Source organism: Nestor notabilis, unplaced genomic scaffold (assembly GCF_000696875.1).
Source record: "Nestor notabilis isolate BGI_N333 unplaced genomic scaffold, ASM69687v1 scaffold25618, whole genome shotgun sequence".
NCBI lineage: Eukaryota > Metazoa > Chordata > Aves > Psittaciformes > Psittacidae > Nestor > Nestor notabilis.
Window position 1 is genome coordinate 29685 of NW_009940038.1, and position 7421 is coordinate 37105.

Sequence of the window (7421 nt, forward strand, 5' to 3'; positions counted from 1 at the left end):
CAGCAGGATAAAGAACACGACAATTTAGTCAAGATTGTATTTCAGTCCATTTTTCACTGCCAAATAGCTTTGTCCAAAGCATGAGGATGTGTACATCCCCGACACCTGGATATAACTTGCTGAGCAGACAAACTTCCAAGCTTCACCAGCTTAAGATACATCTCCTTTCCAAACCACCCATCTAGGTGGGAAGACACTTTTGTTGGGAGTGCATGATCCAGTGAACTGTTGTGTGCTCCAGAAAGACAGCAGTTCAGTGCATGGGCATTTATAGTAGCTATTGCAGCATGTGGAACAGGACAAGCCACAAGACCAGACACTTGCTGACTGCTTAGAGGTGAGGAAAAGGTGAGGAAAGGACAGCATTTCAGTGCAAAGCTTCAAACCTTCTATTTTTTTAATTCCATGGATCCAGACTCAGAAACATGGGACATTTCAATAAAAGCACAGGATTAAATTTTCAGTTCTGTGGGTCCAGTTCTTTATAGACTTTGCTAAACAAGCTCCACAAAAACCTTTATTACACCAATTTAAGACACAAACGCCACCATATACTTTGCTCCTCTGTTGGAAACCTGAGGGACAATTACAGGTAAAAGGGGGTTTGAGGTAAGACTCAGCCTTGCACTGGCTGAGGCAACACCATCCACCCGACCCCTACAGTTGGCATCCTCACAGAGGCACTCATAGCTTGTGGGGAGCAGATGCCTTAACCATGGTGGCTGTCAGCTCACAAGCTCTTAAGGTATTACCTTGCTTAAGCAGTGCAAAGGTACGTTCACTGCAGTTCACTGAAATTGCAATAAACCACTTCACACCAAGCAGATGGTGTGTAAAAAGTTCCTTCCTTGATGAGAAAAACAGAAGAAACAGATGTAATACGGAGGTTCAGTTCTGCTAGTATGACAAGGTGGTTCCCACCACTCAAGTAGCAGCCACGTTATCTGGGTGGTTTATGTATAACATGGACATGTCCTAGAAATGGCAGTTGTTTTTATAGATCCATTACAGCAATGAGATCTGTACCAGGTCAGTAAGACCCATCCAGCACTCTCCACACCACAGAGGCCAAAACGGGATGCTTAGGAGAAATACTAAACTGACAAAGTGACCTGTACTGCTCTGTGCTGTAAATAAATACTGTCACTCAAAGAAGTGATCCCATCCTCTCCCTGTGCTGGCATTAGGGTGTGCCTGTGACAGTGAGCTGAGCCAGGAAAATGAACTTGCTGAAGAAACAAACTTCTCCCCTCCTTCCTGTGCTGGCAGGAAGCAGGACCCAGCAGCAATGTGCCACTAGGCTGGGTTAAACTCCTGATGGAATCATAGAATCATAGACTGGTTTGGGCTGAAAGGGGTCTTAAAGCTCACCCAGTTCCAACCCCCTTTCACAGGCAGGGACACCTTCCACTAGAGCAGGTTGCTCCAAGCCACTGTGTCCAACCCAGACTTGAACACTGCCAGGGATGGGGCAGCCACAGCTTCTCTGGGCACCCTGTGCCAGTGCCTCAGCACCCTCACAGGGAAGAACTTCTGCCTAATGTCTCATCTGAATCAGGGTGATCCTTCCCTGGAAGTACGTTACCTCCAGCACCAGTCAGGGGTTTCCTCAGCTAGTGGCAGCACTGTAGCTTTTTAAGGTGATGGATCAGTGCAGTTCTGTCTTTATGCTGCACAACAGTACTAAATGCAATGGTAATTTGCAATTTTGAAACGGCAGCCCATAATAAAAATAAACATTAAGCATTGTGTTGGTATGCTATTATTTCCATGACCTTTCAGTTCTGTTTCAAAACTTCCAAGTTTATCAGCAGCTGGCAATTACATGCTTTTCATTAACCCTGCAATTTAGTAACATGAAGAACCACAGAGGGAATTTCAAGACATCCATCTATGCACTTTCTCAGTTTATATAAACTTTAAGCTCCAAGGAACTCTGGTGGGTGAAATTAATGTACCAATGAATGCAGCTGCAATCCTGGCATCTGCACCTCCCCCATGAGTTAACTACCTATTAGAACCTAACTTCAGAGGCACCTACTCCCCCTACTTCATCAGCTGATGTTGTATGTCATAATGTGCCCATGAAAATATAAATTTTTCATTGAAGCCTACATTTATGTACAGACACCTACATCATACACATGATGATGCAACAGAACAACCTTTTTCTGGCAAGATTTTAGGTTTAAGGATTACAAAAAGCACTACTCAAACTTCAAACTACTCAAACAAGCAGGAACGCTTTCAGTCTCCCCCTCAGTGCTGTAAACAATGTATGCATTAGGCTTATGTGGGAAGAAGGAAAGGTTTGTTTTCTTCTTCCAAAAGGTTTTGCAAGTCACCATGTCTCATCTAGTCCCCATCCTGGTCTTGCACTTCTAAAAACTCGGGGCTGTTCCACTCAGCTGATCCCAGCCATCTCCACAGCAGTCTCAGCTCACTGCAATACAAACTAGTGAGCCCTGAACAAGAGAGAACTGCTCTCCTGACACACCGTGACTGAGCTACACACTTGTACACTTCTTGGAGCAATCTCCATAGGAAAGCAGGGAAATGCCTCTAGAGCACACCTCTCCCAACAGCACTGCCTGGTTTTTGCCTCCACGTGGCTCAGCTTGGCAGCTTTTAACAGACCTGTGCCTGGGAACCTGAGATGGGATCTGTCCATTCCTCCACGCAGGAGAGCACTTGCAAGTCAGATGCTGCAGTGCTCAGCACTGCCATGCTCGGGATCACCAGTCCATCCTGCCCAAAGACATTAATCAGCTTCCTTTTCTAATTATACTGCCACTGCTAGCTAGGAGTTTACTATTTGGTGGAATGCAGGCAGGTCAACTTCTACTGCTGCTGATCTGCCCCTTCCCTTCTTAACAGGAAAACCCCATAGAAAATAATACAAATGGTTTGTCAGAGGCAGGAGATAGCTGTCCATCTAGATCAAGCCATGGTCACCCAGCCAAGGCACTTGTTCAGCTCACACAGTGCCAGTGTGGGGACAGCAGCATGTGGCTTGCAGATTTCGAGGCACACTTTCATAAATTTCCTAATTCTTAAAAGCTGTTCTTTAAATCACTCCGTTTCATAAGCTATTGTCAATCTTGAACTCCTCGCACAGCAGAGCTCCTCACAAACAGGGAGGAGTGAAATTACTTTGTCACCAAAGGAGCTTTGACAGGTCAGTCCCAATATCCGTCATCAGGGCTCCGTCTGCCTCTGACAGGAAGACTGGACCACAGCCGGGAGGTGTCGATTCCTCCCAGAGCAGTAAGAAGACCTCAGTACAACCTTCAGGGGGATTTATCTTGGGTTTTACATTGCAGTGTAGAACCAGTATAAATTGATGCAAATAAATGAGATCGTGCTGTCTTGTTTTAAGAATCACAGAGTTACAGAATGATTTGGGTTGGAAGGGACTTTAAAGCTGACCCAGTTCCACCCCCCTGCCACGGGCAGGGACACCTTCCACTAGAGCAGGTTGTTCCAAGCCCCTGTGTCCAACCTGGCCTTGAACACTGCCAGGGATGGGGCAGCCACAACTCCGTGAACCTGTTCCAGTGCCTCACCACCCTCACAGTATAGAACTTCTTAATATCTAATCTAAATCTCCCCTCTTTCAGTTTAAAGCAATTCCTCCTTGTCCTGTCACTACACGCCCTTGTGAAAAGTCCCTTCCCAAGAAGCTTGAGTCTCTCATGGATTCTTGGTGGTTTTCTACACTCTGAAAGTTGCATTACTCTGTACAGCCATCAGGTTAGATAGATTTAAAAACAGCCTTGCAAGAAGTCATGATTACCAATGTATTTGCTATTTACATTGCCCTGTGAAAGCCTACTGATATAATGGTCCATCTGAAAACAGTAACAAAAAATATATACATTAGTAACCACGTATAGTATTTGTCCTTTGGAACTAGTTACATCTGAGTGCCATTCCAACTGACCTGTCTGTAATTACTAGACTATCTTCTAGAACCTCATCTGTTCTTACGACAGAAGATTTTTTCCGCCTTCTTACTTTTTATTTAGAGGGTTTCCTGCTTCATAGCCCTGAGATGCAAACCTTAATCACACAGTACCAAAACAGGACCTCCAAGAGAGGGTGAGTCCTTACACAGTTTCCCTATATTGAGCACACACTGAAGTTCTGAGCAGGGTGTTCTAGGGAGACTTAGAGCAGAGAAAAAGGAATTTTATCTATGAACTGCTGACAAACACTTTACCATAACTGTAGCCTGAGTTCTATCATATAACTAGAGTTTTTGTTGGAATTATGTCTCTGCTTCCATGTGTCTTCCCTGAGCATCCCCTCAAAAGCATACAGAAAAGAGACCCAGCAGTAGAAATTAAAGCAGTGGTGCCAAAGAGCCGAGTCTGCACACACAGAGAGATCAAGCACTGCCATCAAGACCAATGCAGAACCTGAAACAGCACCGTGTACCATTACAGGTGGCTTTCTCATTAGTGGCAGCTCTGGCCACTCTCATCCAGGACCTGTAAATGAGGAAGCCATTTCCCTGCCCTCCAGCACTCAGTCCAGCCCAGAGACACCACGTGGGTCACTGGGCAAGAAAGAGGATATGAGCAGCCATCCATCTCCTCTCTTCCTCCGTGATGGGCTCCTGTGAGAAAACCAAGTGTGTCTCAGCCAGAAGCATCATGGCAGTGGTGAGTCAAGGGCACTGGTCCTGGAAAGGATACACTTCCAAAATCAACATCCAGTGTTTCAGGGGGAAGAGGGCAGGCTCTGCTGCAGGACCACACTGGCTGGGAATCTTCCTTTAAACTTCGCCAGATGCCCAGTGGATTTTAAGATATTTTTAGTAGAACAGAGTGAAAACCAGTACAATTGGGATTATCAGCTCATACACCCACAGTGCTGGAGGAGGGGGTTGTTAAAAAACATTACAAGAGTCCTTCACAGCAATACATCAGGTAACTAGAATTGTACACACCTCATCTGCTTTTGTGAGCACCCATTTGCACATAAGGATCTTGCTCTAATTTGCAGGTTCTCACCAGGATTAATAAAAATCTGGCTTCAGGTATAGTCTAACTGTAGGAGGTAGAGCTAGCTGCAGCAGTTACAAATGTTAGTTGTATAATCATAAGACATACCTTGCAGTTTACCTATTTTGACCTTGAGATGGCAGAGAAAGAAAAGGTAGCAACGCAAACACTCTATGGTCCAGCTACTACAAAGATACAACACAGAACTGAAAGTGAGAACAGAGGTTGAACAATTAATAGATCCTTCTTCTACCCCTGCTTCTGCTGCAAATGCTGTTGTGCCCCATTTACTGTGCTGCTTAAACGTGTTGAGGCAGAGCAGAGGGAAGAAAAGACAACTCCATGCTCAGGTTATAAAAATGAGTGGAAGAAAAGAAGAAAAAGAAAAAAGAAAGAATATTCGCTTTGGATGACAAGTTAGTAATGATGAAGTAGCAGAAAAGGAAGAAATAAAACAGAGTATCTAGAAAGAGGATGGAAAAAAACCTGAGAGTGAGAAAGCAGCACAATTGGGGCCAAAAATAATTTTTTTGCTGTTACAGAAGTGTGACCGAAGGACAGAATTTTGCATGAAGTTATTTTCCTGAAGACTTTGCTGGCAGAACTCCTGCCAGCTGATTTCACTGCCTCAGCCAGTGCACTGCATTCTGGAGCCCAGGCCTGCGTTTGTGAGCTTGAGCCTTTCCTAGTTCCTCTCATCTCTAGGATGACCACGTGGCTATTAGGCAGAGCTATAGTTTACTCATATTACAATTAAACTACAGGAAAGCATGTAGGCATGCAGGGGAAGTGATGGTCTAGCTGCTACAGAACTGCAGCCACAGAACAACACACAAAACTCCCCCGTGAGTTCGGTCTTGTGCCATCAACCACATTACACTTATTCAGAAGCATGCAAATGGGTTTCATCATATTCACACACCCCCCTTGCTTTCTTTCAATGCACGAAACCCAGAAGATCAGAAGCTACAGGAAAAAAACCAAAAACCAGAAACCTACCCTGAAGAGTTTATCCTGCTGCCTGAATGATAAGTGAAAGGCAGTGATCCCGCAGTGAGGGGGGACTGGTTGCACTCAGCAGCTCTCTGTGTGCACCAACAGAGCAGCACACCCCAGGAGACATCCTACAGCTAAAAACCCCATCTGCAAACAAACTCTGACAAGATACAGCAGATGGCAAACACTGCCTCCAAAACTCTGCAAACATGAGTTCTTCAAAAATCACATCTTCAGGGTCTAATGAATGTCCTCAGTAAAGCAAGTGCAGCTTTTCACAGCGCTGGGTGCACAGAACCAGGGCTGCAGCTCAGGAGATGCTGACTTCTCGCTCACACACAGCTCCTTGGACAGGACACGTACCAGCAAGGAAGCAGATGGAGAGGAAAAACGTATCTGTAGGTACTTACATGCAAGATGGAAATTAACTGCACTTTAGGCATACTTTAAAAAAACATAGAATAACGCTGTGTGACATACTGTTCCCAAAAATCGTCCACCTTAATCACAAACTAGTTTGATTGTACTCATAGCACTTAACACCTCTAGCAAACAGTTGCTGCAATTAGATTCTTTATTAGTAACTGCGGTTAACCGGTTACAGCATTAATCAGTCCAAAGCTAATTATCAGGGATGATTCAAAAACAGCATAGCAAACACCAGGAAAAAAGGCCAAGTAATATTATACCTATTACATTTTAGTCAGTTAAAAACACCCCAACGTAATAAACTATTCAGTGCAGAATCAAAACAATTTCAACAAAACATTCTTTGATAAGCACGGTAATTCTAACGTCAGCCATACATCTTTCAATACATCTTTTAATGTGCTTTTTTTGCACGACTTACCTATGTTTTTCTAGTTCGTTGTGTGATGACCTATTAAAAAGAGAAAAGAAATATTAGAGAAAAGGCTAAATAAACCAAGATTTAGAATATTTAAAAGCCAACATCTGCATAAATTGCAAAAGAGCTCTCTAAGGCATGTATTTATATGGATTATGAAACAGCTTTCGCTGTTAAATTGGTTCCCTTTTACATCCCTTAGATACTTCAAGTTATCAACTTAATTTCCATGAGTAAACCATGGGTTTGGAGGGGGAACGATAATAAATTTGCATTTATTAGCGTTCAATAGATTCAGCGACAGAATTGGACATAAAAAACTGAGCAGGTTAGTAATAACAACAGCCCACAAGATTTTCATCTGTGAGGGAAAATTATGAGGGGGCAGAAAGTGTTAGAAGATCTAAATGGTAATAGGCAAGAGTAAAAAACACCCAAAAAGCCAGCTTTCAAGCCCACGGAGAAGCAGAAAGAAAAATCAGCAGCTAACCACTGCTGTTGCTGTTGACATCTTAATGGCAAAGAAGAGGAATCTTAATTCTTCTGAGTCTACAAACAGGAAAAAAACT

At 43.7% G+C, this 7421-nt stretch overlaps 1 protein-coding gene across 1 annotated transcript in view; it reads right to left on the reverse strand.

The window, feature by feature from the left end:
* MXD4 (MAX dimerization protein 4) overlaps nucleotides 1-6885 on the reverse strand; it is a 27678-nt gene extending 20793 nt beyond the window's left edge. The window contains exon 1 of the mRNA XM_010020160.1: nucleotides 6856-6885. The gene's annotated coding sequence lies outside the window, so the exon portion shown is untranslated. The remainder of the gene's footprint in view (nucleotides 1-6855) is intronic.
* Nucleotides 6886-7421: the final 536 nt, after the last annotated feature.